Here is a 13,361-nt window from a genome sequence, read left to right as displayed (position 1 = left end):
GATACCAAGGAAAGATGGAAGCAACAGCAAAAGCAGTTGAGTAGATGCACCAATCCACAAGAGGTAAAGGCAAACAGGCAAAAAAAACCTTAGGAAGTACATATAGACAGGCACCAGAAGCAGGTGTCGTAGATGATTCCAGTCATAATCAAGGTACCAACCAAGATTAGACACCACCCTACACTGTGTGGGCAACATTAATAGGCAAAGTATTTCATCATGTCTCATGCCAGAAAAGTAAAAGATTTTTGAGAATAATTACTATGGGGCTGGAAAGGTGGCTCACTGGTTAGGAACACTTGCTATTCTACCAGAGGGTCTGAGTTTGGTTCCTAGCAACCACATCCAATGTCCTTTCCTGGCCTCAGCAGATACCTAAGCACTAGTGGCATACACAAACACACACATATACGGGCAAATTAAATAAAATTAAAAATAAAAAAGGATGTCAAATATAAAATGGCTATACACCCTGTATGTATTCCATTTCATTTCCAGCAGAACCCTTGAAGGTTTGACATAATGATTCTCATTGTCTTCCTTCCACAAAGAAGAAAACTAACATTGAGACACACTTAAGGAATTTGCCTGAGGTTGCACAGCTAGAGAGATGGCCAGCCAGCCAAGAGCTAAGTCTGCATCTGCTAGACTCCAGAGGTAGCATCCCACATCAGGCATTGCATAAGAATTATGAGCCAGAAATGAATGCAAGGAAAAGGCCAGGTGCCCACACCTGAGTAGCCCTTAGGATCTGCCTTGCCTCTGTATGCCTTAGAGCTATGAAAACTCAAGGATTCCTTACTTCTGTCCTTTGCCTTCAATGACTCTGGGCACCTGAGATCCTCTGCTGGGGGGTCTAAGTGAGAGAAGCCTTATGGTGAGAGTGATACCCCATCTTGGGTGAGCCCGAGTCCATGCGTGAGTCTACATAAAAGTCATAGAAGTGGGCAAAGAATGGTCTGGGTAGAGCTTCTTCCTGGCTTTAAAATACAAAGCTTTCCAAGTCCAGATCCTGCAGTCACACACTGGAAGTAGACACAAAACCACATTCGATGATGAGACTACATTGACACACTCCCATGCTTACCAGGAAGACCACATGATGAGTGGGGGGATCTGCATGTAGCCAAAGAGAAGTCTAAGATGTTGCAATATCTCAGAGAGACCAAAATCTCCAGTCACTCTAGGAGCTGACTCTTCTCCCACATCCCACTGGCTCCGACAACAGGACTAAGTTTTTGTGTCTCAGACATTCTCAACATTCTAGGTGTAGAAACAAAGGAAAAGTATGGCTGTCCCTGGCCAGCCCACAGGTGACTGGCACTGTGTGCCCATATTCCCTTTGTTGCCTGAATGAGACCACTGCCTGTGGTCACTCCTTGGTAAGAGGAATTTCATTTCCTGGTTGAGCTGCTTGTTTGCAGCCCAGCCTTGTAAAGCTTTGGGGGGGGGGCATCCAAAATGCAAATCGTACAAAGCCAGACAGTTCAAAATGTTCAGACAGACATACAGAGGCTCCCACAGCCTGGTGCCCTGTGGGCCTGTCCATAGTGCATCCATGGAGCAACAGTGACATCCAGTGGGTACTTGCATCATACATGGAAGAGCTTTGTTGTTGCTTCAAATTTTAGAAATAATTAGACCAGGAAAGTCATCTTTGAAAGGCTAGAATGGTAAACCTCAAGAAAGGTCTGAAGCAGGATGTGGTGTCTCACACCTGTGATGTTAGCATTTAGATGCTGAGTCAGGGCTTCTCAAACGGGGAGGAAGGAGGACAGAAAGACAGAGAGAGAGAGAAAAGATGAGGAGGCCAGGAGGAGAAGAGAGGAGAGGGAAGGGGAGAAGAGAGGAAGAGAGGGGAGGGGAGAGGAAGAAAAGGAAGATGAGGTTGACAGAAGAGAGGAGGAGAGGGGAGGGCAGGAGAAGAAAAAGAAGGAAAGGGGAAGGGAGGGAAGAGGAGGGCAAGGGAAGCTAAAAGAGGGGAGGGGAGGAGAGAGGAAGAAAAGGAAGGGAAGGTAGGAAGGAGAGGGGAGAGGAGGGGAAGGAAAAAGACCTAGGTGTAGACACACTTTGCTGGGTCTCACAGTTTGCAGCCTTAGTGGCTGTGGCAGACTGTTGAGAAGATGCCCTGGATGCCTCGTCTAGAATACAAAGCAGATAAACTAGCTGCCACCTCAGAGCCAGCACTGAGTCTCCATGGCAGCACAGGGGTGAGGGCAGGCAGGAGCATGGACCATCAGGAAGCAAGAGAGAAGAAGAAACCAGCAACCATGCCAGAAGTTCAGAAGGAACCGCTCAGAGCTGCCTTTAGGGGCACTTGAATCCCCACCCCAGGGACTGAATGCAGTATTGGCCCCAAAGCAGGGGTTTTGACTCTATAAACAAATGAGCAAAGGACTGGGTTAATGATTGTCCCAGTGCTCTGTGCCCAGAAAGAGAGTCCAGCCCAGTACTACAACTGTCTACTTATACAGTATGAGGAGTAGAACTGGGGCTTTCATGCTAAGCAAGTCCTCTGTCACTGAGCTCCACCCCGACCCTCCAGCCCAGTTCAGATGCCAAAGGTGCACCTCAGAGTGACCACTGAAGACTGTAGGGTGGATAATGTGCCCAGCTGCTCAGGAAAGCAGGCTGGTCAACGAGAAGACCCACATGGGAAACTATTCAGAACTATGTGGACATGAAGCACACCCTCTGCAGTGTGGACACAGAGAACACACAGTTTTCATTAAATAGTTTGCCATTGCTTTATGCTGCCTGAGGCTGGCCTAAGGGAAGCATGGGCCAGAATGACTACAAGTCCCAGAGCTCCTGGGTGTGGTAGCAGCCCTTCCCAGAGGCCAGCTGAAAAAGCACTTTGCTTAAAGTTATTTTAGATGGTTTTGTGCAAACTGTAGCTCACACTGAACTTACTTTAAATAAACATTTGTACTAATTATAATTGTATTCTTTGTAGATATTTTGTTTAATGTCATTGTATAGGTTAGTTACATTGAAACTACCTTTAGTGTTTTAGGAAATTTTCCTACTTTGTTAATTGGCACAGTACAAACAAGGCAAAATCCTTTAGATAGATAGATGATAGATAGATAGATAGATAGATAGATAGATAGATAGATAGATAGATAGATAGATAGATTTTGTTATATATCCCAACCACAGTTTCCCCTACTACCTCTCCTGCCAATCCCAGACACACACCTCCCCTCCTCTCCCCTAGATATTATCCTCCATTTCCAGAGAGAGAGAGAGAGAGAGAGAGAGAGAGAGAGAGAACGTCTCCCGGGGATACCACCCTAACATAGCATAACAAGACTAGGCACAAACCCTCATGTCAAGACTAGATGAAGTAACACAGAGTAAAGAAAGGATCACAAGAGCAGCCAAAAGCATCTGATACTGAGCATCTCACTTGAACACCAAGCTACACAACCATAACATGTATGCAGAGAACCTAGCTCAGACCCATACAGGCTCCTTGTTTGTCGCCTCACTCTCCATGAGCCCGTGAGCCCCTGAGCCCTGCTTAGTTAATTCTGTGGGTTGTGTTCTTATGGTGTCCTCAATCTGGCTCATTGAATCCTTCCTCCCCTCTTCTGTGGTGTTCCCCGGCATCACATAGTGTTCAGCTGTGTGTCTCTGCACCTGCTCTCACCAGCTGTTGGAGGAAGCCTCTCCAAAGACAACTGGGCTGGGCACTGATCTATGACGACAGCAGAATAGCATTAGGAATCTTTTCGTTGATGTTTTTAAAGCAAATTTTTCTTAAAATATGGTCCAAATACCATATCATTCTCTTCAAAACCCACAGACACATGTCTTTGGATGAATGAGAATGTGTGTGTGTCTGTGTCTATGTCTGTGCATGCACGTGTGCACACATGTGTGGTGTGAGAGACAGACTGTGTGTATAACTGAGTGTACGAATGTGTGTGACTGTGTGTGTATAACTGAGTGTATGGTATATAACCGTGAGTGTATATAACTTTGTGGAGTATGTGTGCATGTGTGTGTGAGTATATTGTTACTCTTATGGGGGTGGCTATGTGTATGTGATTGTGAGTGTTTGTGTGTGAGAGAGAATTTTTTAAAAGTCAACAAAAATGATTGTTTCTAGATCATCACCCCATGCATAGAAATGCATAGAAATTCAATAAAACATTTTTCTGACAAACGTGATACAATTATTTCTCAGTGTTTAGTTTTCTTTGGTCCTGTTATAAGACAGAGTCTCGGTTTAGTAACTGTATATGGGATGGATCCCCAGGTGGGACAGTCTCTGGATGGCCTTTCCTTCAGTCTCTGCTCCACACTTGTCTCTGTATCTCCTCCCATGAGTATTATGATTCCCCCTTCTAAGGACTGAAGTATCCACACTCTGGTCTTCCTTCTTCTTGAGCTTCATGTGGTCTGTGAATTGTATCTTGGGTATTCCAAACTTCTGGGCTAATATCCACTTATCAGTGAGTGCATATCATGTGTGTTCTTTGGTGATTGGGTTTCCTCACTCAGGATGATATCCTCCAGATCCATCCATTTGCCTAAGAATTTCATAAATTCATCGTTTTTAATAGCTGAGTAGTACTCCATTATGTAAATGTATCACATTTTCTGTGTCCATTCCTCTATTGAAGGACATCTGGGTTCTTTCTAGCTTCTGGCTATGTGGCTCAGGTTGACTTCAAACTTAGAATCCTCCTGCCTCAAGCTCTTGAATAGTGGAATTACAGGCATTTACCACCACACTCAAGTATATGCCTGAGACTCCACCTACATTAAAATAAAGAGATATAGAAGTTAAATTCTCCTGAACACTGCTTATTGCAAAGGAGCCACATCTTGTAACATTAATACTGCTTTTATATTAAGAAACTAACTCTTATTCCAAAGGGTTGAAAAGTAGATACATATGTATGCTTATATATGTGTATGTATATTTGTAAAATGTCCTCCCTGCATAAAATACAATAACAGCAATTTTACAGCTAAAAACAAATACAATAATGTATGGGTTTGCTGAGTGATTTTTCTGCATCTTCTTTTAGATGGACCACAGCCTATATTGCAGCAAAGACAGGAGTCTGGAGTTGCCAAAATGACTGATCAGCGGCCTCATGCCATCTTCTTGCTTCTGGGATTTCTGTTAGCAAGCTACCTTTGCTTCAGTTGTGTTGTGAAATCCCATAACTTCCCAAGATTGAGCTCAGCATCCTATACCCAGTCAGCCCTAGGCCCTCTGATTCCCAAACTCTAAATATCAGAAGAAAGAGGGAGGTATCATTTGGCATGAAAGAAAGGGCCCTTCCACATCCTTGTTATTTGACTTGATTTCATTAATTATATAATATGAAAGGCATCTACAGGAATGTGGCTGTTTAAAAAAAAAGTCAGCTAAAATTAATTTTCACTGGATTTTCAGTTTTAAGTCTTCAAGAGACATTTTAAAGTAAAGAGACACATTGCTAGTGCCTGACCCGCAGAACACGTGTACTGTTCTGGTTACTGTACTTACTGCTTACTCTCACTTACCTCCCCCAAAGAACATTCAATTTCTCAAATATGTAAAAAACCAGAGGGTTTATATACTTACATTTCTTCATGGTCTCTTATTCATGCAGCAGACATCTGTTTAACATTAAGGACAAAATGATGAGCAGAACATTGTTTGCATCCAAAAGCTCATAATCTGGTCAGTCATCGTCTCTAAAGGCAACAGGATACACTTTCTTTCCAGTCCCCAAGAAGAGAAAGGCTGAGCTCTTTGTAACAGGGCAAATACTAAAATTTCTAAAGATCTCTCACAGCCAAACCCAAGCCAAAGTAGGCATATTTGCCAACAGAAGATAGGGAGTCATGTAGACAACCATCAGGGAGTACAGAGTAAGGTAGAAGGGAAATCTGACCTTTTGTGCTCATCAGATTCTTAATCATAACAGGAAGAAGAGAAAAAGGTGGACAGGATCAGGTCTGCTGTGCTGTGAAGACGGTGAGCAGAGAGAATAGGGCTGAAAGGTAACTGATTTAAGCTCACCCAGAGCAGAGCATTGAGGGCCTGGAGTAGCTTGGAAGTAAAGAAACATTAGCTTTGGAATCTCAAAGGGCCTGGGATTTCTGTCATAGACAGCAGACACACAGATTAGTAGAACAGAAATTAATGAAGATTCTCAATAGATGTGTGGGAAATACGGTCAGTTATAAGAAGGCTAGTACCTGTACCTAGTTCTCATTGCTAACCAAACATTCTCATCAGTGTGAAGAAGGGCCAAATGTTCTCACCAGCGTGAAAGAGGACCAAACATTCTCACCAGTGTGAAGGAGGACCAAATGTTCTCACATGTGTGGAGAAGGAGGGTATGATTCATGGAACCATTTCTAAGCTCCATGACAACCTAACCAGCATTAAATAAAGACTTGGCCTCCTATAAACAGGACAACTTCTTCAGTTCCCACAGTTAACTACATGATGGAGCTGCAGCTCCTACATGGGTACCTTCCATCACTATGCTGTGCTAGCTTGTGAGATTCCTTCAGTTGTTACTAAGCTCTTAGTCCCATGGAAACCAGAGCTCTGGTATAGATCACCACAACAATATGAAGCTGTCCTCCACCTGAGATATAGTCCCAACTCCATCTCAGAGATTCCCAGATTGGCTTAGTGCCAACTTAGGCTTCACAGGACTAAAATAAGCCAGTGGTTTCTAAAGTCATGGAAAATGTTTCTAAAGCTAAAAACTACCAATGCAAAGAACAAAGCCAACCATCACACAAATGCCCATCTGATTTACACCACACAGTGGTCATTGTCAATCAGGACCGATCCTTCTGAAAACCAAGATGAGGGTCAAAATTAATGACTTTGGAAGTCAACTGTACACAGTCTTTATAATTTGGGGTGATAATCTTCATTCTGATTTAGAATCACCCAGGAGACACACTTCTGGATGTGTCCATGACAGTGTTTCCAGAGAAGAGTAACTGAGGAGTGAAAATCATCCCATAGGTTTCAAGTGCAAACAACTAGAGGGGAAAGGATGAAGGCCAGAGGGCTGCCAGCATTCCAGATGCCAGCTTCTGGGTATCTGGAGATAATGAGGAGTCCATGCCTGATGTTCTTGCTGCCATGAATCCCACCATGCTTTCCCCACTGGGACAAACTACAACCAAAGCAAACTCTTTTCCCATTAAGTTGCTTCTGTTAGGGATTTTTGTCACAGAAAAGCCATATCCAGTGAAGAAGACCATTTTCCTAACTACAGCTGAACGTCTTGGGTAACATCTCAGCTGCATGGAGAATGTTCCTAAATAGCACATCCTACAGGTTCAGAGCCTGAGGAAGAACTATGCATATCTCAACAGACACAAAGGAAATTGGGGAGTGTCAAGTGAAACTGTGACTGCTTCCTACAGCATCACCTCACATGACAGCAGATCCCTCTGAGTCCTCACCTAGAGAATTATGTACATTGACATGACTGCATCAGACATTTGTAAGAATACCTAAAGATGTATTTAAAGAGCACAGAATTGAGGGTATTGCAAATTGAAAATGTCACTGTGTCTGTCACATAGTGGAGGAAGGACCTTGGGTTCCATTTCTCTTTTCTTTCTTTCATGTCATGGAGACGATGTGGATATTCTCCAGATTCAGGATGTTGTATTTGCTTTGCTGCTTGGTGCTGTAACAGAAAGTGTGTAGCTGAAAATCATCCTTGCAATAAGTCTAGAATGTTAATATCCCAGTTATCATATGGGGTTCATTTATATAGAAGAAATGAGACAGCTCCCCACCGTCTCTCATTCATTTAGTTCAGTAAATGTTCTATATATGAAAAGGAATACACATCTCCTTAGATCAAGCTTTCTGAGCATTGGCACCACTGAGGTTTCTGACCAGTGAGTGAGTCTCTATTGGAAAATAGCATCCCTGCTTCTAATTGACTGGTATGTTACCTCAATAACATACTGACCCAAAATATCTCCAGACATTGCCAAAGTAGTCCCAGTTGATATGTGGCTCCCTTCTCCCTAGATACACTCCTCAAGGCCAGTGGACACCCTTCCCTGGGCCATCGTTTTTCTGAAATATAGCAAATTGCTATTTTCTTTGCCAGAGGTCACCTGTATGTGGATGAGCTTCCTTGCATCTAAGCATCTCACATGCATCCAGCCTGGAGGTTTCATCCCCATGTGGCTGAGAAGAGTGTCCAGAGCCAGGTATAATATAAATAGATTAATACAATCACCTTTATTCTGATGTTCATATTGCCAAGGTGTGCCTATAGCCCTGGGAGCTAGGAAATTGTTTCCAAAACATGCACTCGGCCTTTCGTTCGCTCCTGATCAGAAACAGAGCTGTCATGATGTGGGGTCCCAGGAGCCTGGTTTCCTATCTGGATGTCATCTGTGTGGCACAACATGCCCAGAGATTGAGATGGTTTTACCTGTAGATCTTGATTTTTCTTAACTAACTTCTAGAAATCTTGGGAGAAACCTGAAGACATTTCCCTGGAATTGAGTGTGTTGTGGCTTGGAAACAAAGCATCCCTGCAAAGTCTTCCATGGTAAAGACTCTATCCCTAGCTAGTCAGACTTCTGAGAGATGAATGGAGCTCTGATCAAGGCAATGGGGAGATTCATTAAAAATTCATAGACAAATGACCTGCTTCCCTGAAGTAGGTCACTATGGGGGTGTGTCTCTGAAAAGTGCCTCCTCCTCCTTTCTCTCTCACTCTCTCCCCCTCCCCCAATTCCCTTTACATGTTCTGGCCATCAGGAGTTTTGCAGGCTCTGCCATGTACTCCCAGCATCACGATGTCTCTACTGCAGATCAGGCCCAAAGCAATGAAGCTGTGAGCTGACTGTGGACCAATGCCTCTGAAAACATGAGCAAGATAAACCTCCCTCCTCTCACAGTGTCTATACCAGGTCATTTGTCAGTGACAACACCTCACCCAGTCTGGATGTGTGTAGCCTCCAGCTTCACAGAACAGTGGTAAGAAATACTTCCTTACCTTGCTCTGCTCTGTAGTAACCTAACAACAAAAGAGAAAACCAAAACATGCATGTTTCATAAAACTTGGAATTATGATAGAATTGCAAAATTGTGATCAGCAAGTCAAAACCTATCCTTTTAACCTAGTATGAGTTAAGATGCCTCAGTCAGCATCCAGGAACACCACATGTATCACCAAGTGATGGGCTTACAAAGTAGAGTGAAAGACTACAAAAGATGGGTCAGCAGGAAAAGTCCCTTGCCACCAAGGCTAGAGCACACATGATAAAAAGAGAAAGTGACTCCCATGAGTTGTCTTCTGACCTTCATATATGTGTCATGGCATGTACATGCACATGTACACACAAACACACACATACACACATGCTTACACACTCACACACATGCTCAGAATTAATGGCCATATAGCATATAGGACATGATATTTCAGGCATAATAGGAAATAAACACAGAATGCTTCTTAAAACATATAGCTTATTAGCTTGGAAAGAAAAGGATTAAGAACATTGTAATTTTCAATAACATTAAATTCTGGGTCTTGGATGCTAGACTGTTTGCTTGGCATACATGAGACCCTGGATTTGGTTCCCAGTATCACATAAAACAGGTGTGGTGGCACACATCTGTAGTCCCAGCACTTGAAAGGTGGAGGCAGGAGAAGCAGAAGTTCAAAGTCATCTCCAGCTATGGAGAGATATTGAGACCAGCCTGAGCTACATGAGATCCTGGCTCCAACAAGTATCTAAAAAATGCTTCTTGTCTAGAAAATGCTCACTTGTAATTTGAGAAATAATCTAAGGAGACTTGGAAAATGGCTCAGTTGATAAAGTGTTTACATGCAAACACAAGGTCTTGGGTACAGCACCTCAGCACTCACAGAAAAAGCCAGTTTGGTAGTATGCATCTCTCCTCCTGACTATTACAAGGAAGCAGAGAAAGGGGAGGCAGAACACATTAGCCAGACAGCATAACTGAATCTTAAGCTCTAGGTTCAATAAGAAGCCTTATCTCACAAAATGTAGAGGGCCATTGAAGACACCAGACATTGACCTCTGGTTTCCAAGGCACTCACACACGAGCACTTGCACTAATATGTACACACACACACACACACACACACATACATATACATACATATATGCATACATATATACATACATACACACACATACACAAACTAACAATTTGGATAACAGTTTTATATTATTAATATTTAAATCACTTTATAGTTCACTAAATAAAACAATTTCAGCCTAGAGCTCACTGCATAGTTCAGCTTGGCCCAACAAGTCTCCTGCCTCAGCTTCTCACTGGTAGAGTTATAAGTCAAATGCCTCCTTTTATCATAGAAATGAAAGCTGTTTGTTGTATATCCTGTCATTTCTTTAATCTTAGCAAATTATTTCATTGTGATGACCCATCCAGCAGCTCTGTCCAATCGTATTGTACTGTGTCAGAACAGGTGTTCCAAACATAAGGATCAAGAACACAAGAAGCAAGATACTTTGAATAGGGGAGTCCCTAGTCATACCCAAACCTGTCATCTTCCATTACACAGAACTGTCAGACAGAGAGAAACTTCATCATTCATTTTCCCGCTTTGCCTATTTTTACCCTCATCTCAGTTCTCTGAAGATTTCCAAAAACTTTTAAAAAGCAAATACATCACAAAAGAGTAAATTAGGTTAAGGAATTAAGACAAAAGCAAATGAGAATAGGGCACCAGTAAAAAGTAAGGAGAGAATTCTCCTCCTGGTCACCAAGTTGATGACAGGGAGGGAATCCATCCAAAAGGAAAGCAAACTGCTCAAGAACAGTTGAGTTGAATGAGTGTCCACTCTGGAAAGCAGTTCCCATGGCAACTCCTTCTAAGAAGGTGGGGTCAGCCAAGAAGGATCACAGCAGTACCTGCCATCATTGTTCTTCCATCACCTTAGCTTTTACCAGGAAAAGCCCAAGCCCTGCCCAGCAGCAGGACCTCAGTGGTCCTCGGGAAGGATTACGGATGATAGCTAGGGAAGAGTTTGGAGGGTTCACCCAATGATGCATTGCCCCATCTTATTTCTCGAGTCTCAGTCTTCTTGAGTTTTCTTGGCCTCTAGCTGTGTGCAATCCTTCACTCTCATCACACAGATGAAGACTTAACCATCCAGAACTACACTGGATTCAGTCCATGTCCCCAGTCTGAACCAGTAAGCAAAAGAGACACTGAATCTTAAACCAGTGCTTTTCTCATAGAGTGGGAATTTTGATAATGTAGATTAACGTCCCCCAAATCTGTCTTCTGTCTCACCACTAGCCAGAACATTATACAGGGGAGGGAAACAGAGGCAAGCGGTTGTTCACGGCTTAGTTTGCCCTGTGGTCAGTCAGATAGGTGGCCAGTCTTGTCTCGGGGGTCATGGTGTGTGCCGGTGCTTTTCCCCTCTTTGCATCCTTTCAGTCACCATTTGGATGACACATAGATCAAAAGTTAACAGCTAACATTTTGCATGTTTCAAGCTACTTGCAATGCATAGATGTAAATTTCCTTTAGAAAATTAAACACAAATGTTTTTATAATATAGAATATACAGTGTCCCTCTGCCTCTGTCACTTGGAGCTCCAACCTAGAAACTGAATAAACTTTTATATTGGTCCAAGTTCATGATCTTACTTTTTAAATCCTGTAAAACATATCCGACCTGTATGCAGGAAAGCTGTGGTGGTCCTTTATGGTTTTCCCTCAGAGCCTTATACGCATGCCCTACCTAAAATACTTGCCCTCTGTAAAGCCTTTCTCTGGACAAGGGTAGATCCAGCAGGCAGCAGAGAATAATAGTGAGTATCACATGCTTTTGTAAAGGATGTCTTCACAGGAGAAGGCTTGCCAACATGGCTGAGTAATGATCTTTGAAGACAGCATTAAGCCCTAGCATGAAAGAGTGGATAGAAAATATTTAATGACATCTTAATATTCCCAGATCCTGCAAAAAGCTAAGAACTGGTCACATTTTGATGCCATTAGACAATGATTTTTTCCAGTTGGAATAATAGAGCCACCCAAATAGTAGGGTAGCAAGCAGGGAGGAGGAGCCGAGCCGAGCTTAACATGGCCTGGAAACCTGTCCTTTCCAACTGACTTTTAATATGGATGTGGAAACTGGGGTCGGCAATCAATTGGCTCATTTGGTTAATAGCCTGGTGGGAGCCTCAATAAATGTTGAGTCTTTTTCTGTGACGCGATCTTGGACTAGTTATTCTCAGAAGTGGTCCTCCATAGTCCCTCTCACCTCTCATGGGGGACATGAGCAGAAGTCATTTTTGAAGCTTGCGAGTGAGTCACCACTGTCAGATCACAAGAAGTATCCTCACATAACCTGTGCACACCCTCCTAGGATTTAAATCTTCTCTAGCTTCCTTGGGTCGGATACACTATAACGCTATATAAATAAATAGCTGTTATAGTGGTTAAAGAATAAGGAGAAAAGGAATCCACCTTGTCAGCTCACAGGTAGTTGATTCTCTGGACACAAAATCATCTGTCAGAGAAGTAACCTTATTTAGAGTTTTACACCAAGCAGATGGGTGCCTGGGAAAGAAGGATGGAGCAGAAGAAGCAGAAGGCAGGGCACCCTGCTCTCTGATGGAAAAGGCCCAGCAGAGGGGAGGAGCATCGAAACCCAAAGCAGAGATGCTTTGCTGAGCTGTCTTGCCTGGGTTCTGACCTTTCCTCTTCTCCACTATTCTATTTTCTTCCAAATAGCAGAGTCCACACTATTCCCTTGTCTCAGGAATGTGAAAAAATAAATTAAATTTTTAAAAAATAGAGGCTTACAGGCCTCAGTTCTTCTTTGCTAAAAGCCTAAGCTTAGCCAAAACAAGATATATAGAATATCCATTTGGTCAGACCCACCATAACGAGCCCCAGTCTGGGGAGCTTAAACAATAGACCTGGCTTCTCACCATTTTAGCAGCTGAAGTCTGAGTTCAAGACATTGGTAGGCTGGATTCTTCTGATAATTCTCCCTGGCTTTCAGGTAGCATCTTTGCACTGGGCTTTTGTGTGGTGGTCTCTGCATGTATATGTCTGATCTCTGTTTATTCATTTCCCCTTCATTTAAGGATACTAGTCCTACTGGTGACAAACCCTAATGACCCTGCTTCAAATCCATCATCTCTTAGAAGTTCCAATCTCCAAAAACACAACACAGTCTGAAACACTGGAGGTTAGCACGTCAGCATCTGAGCTTGAGGGGACACACCCAGCCCATTGCACATAGAAATAAAGCAGAAAAGAGAGAATGCGAGAAAAGCACCTGGGAAGCTAGGGCGCAGGGTCCGCAGACACTCGCCAGCTACCCACAAC

This window comes from Mus caroli, chromosome 18 (genome assembly GCF_900094665.2).
Source record: "Mus caroli chromosome 18, CAROLI_EIJ_v1.1, whole genome shotgun sequence".
NCBI lineage: Eukaryota > Metazoa > Chordata > Mammalia > Rodentia > Muridae > Mus > Mus caroli.
Note: the sequence above shows the minus strand (reverse complement) of the source record.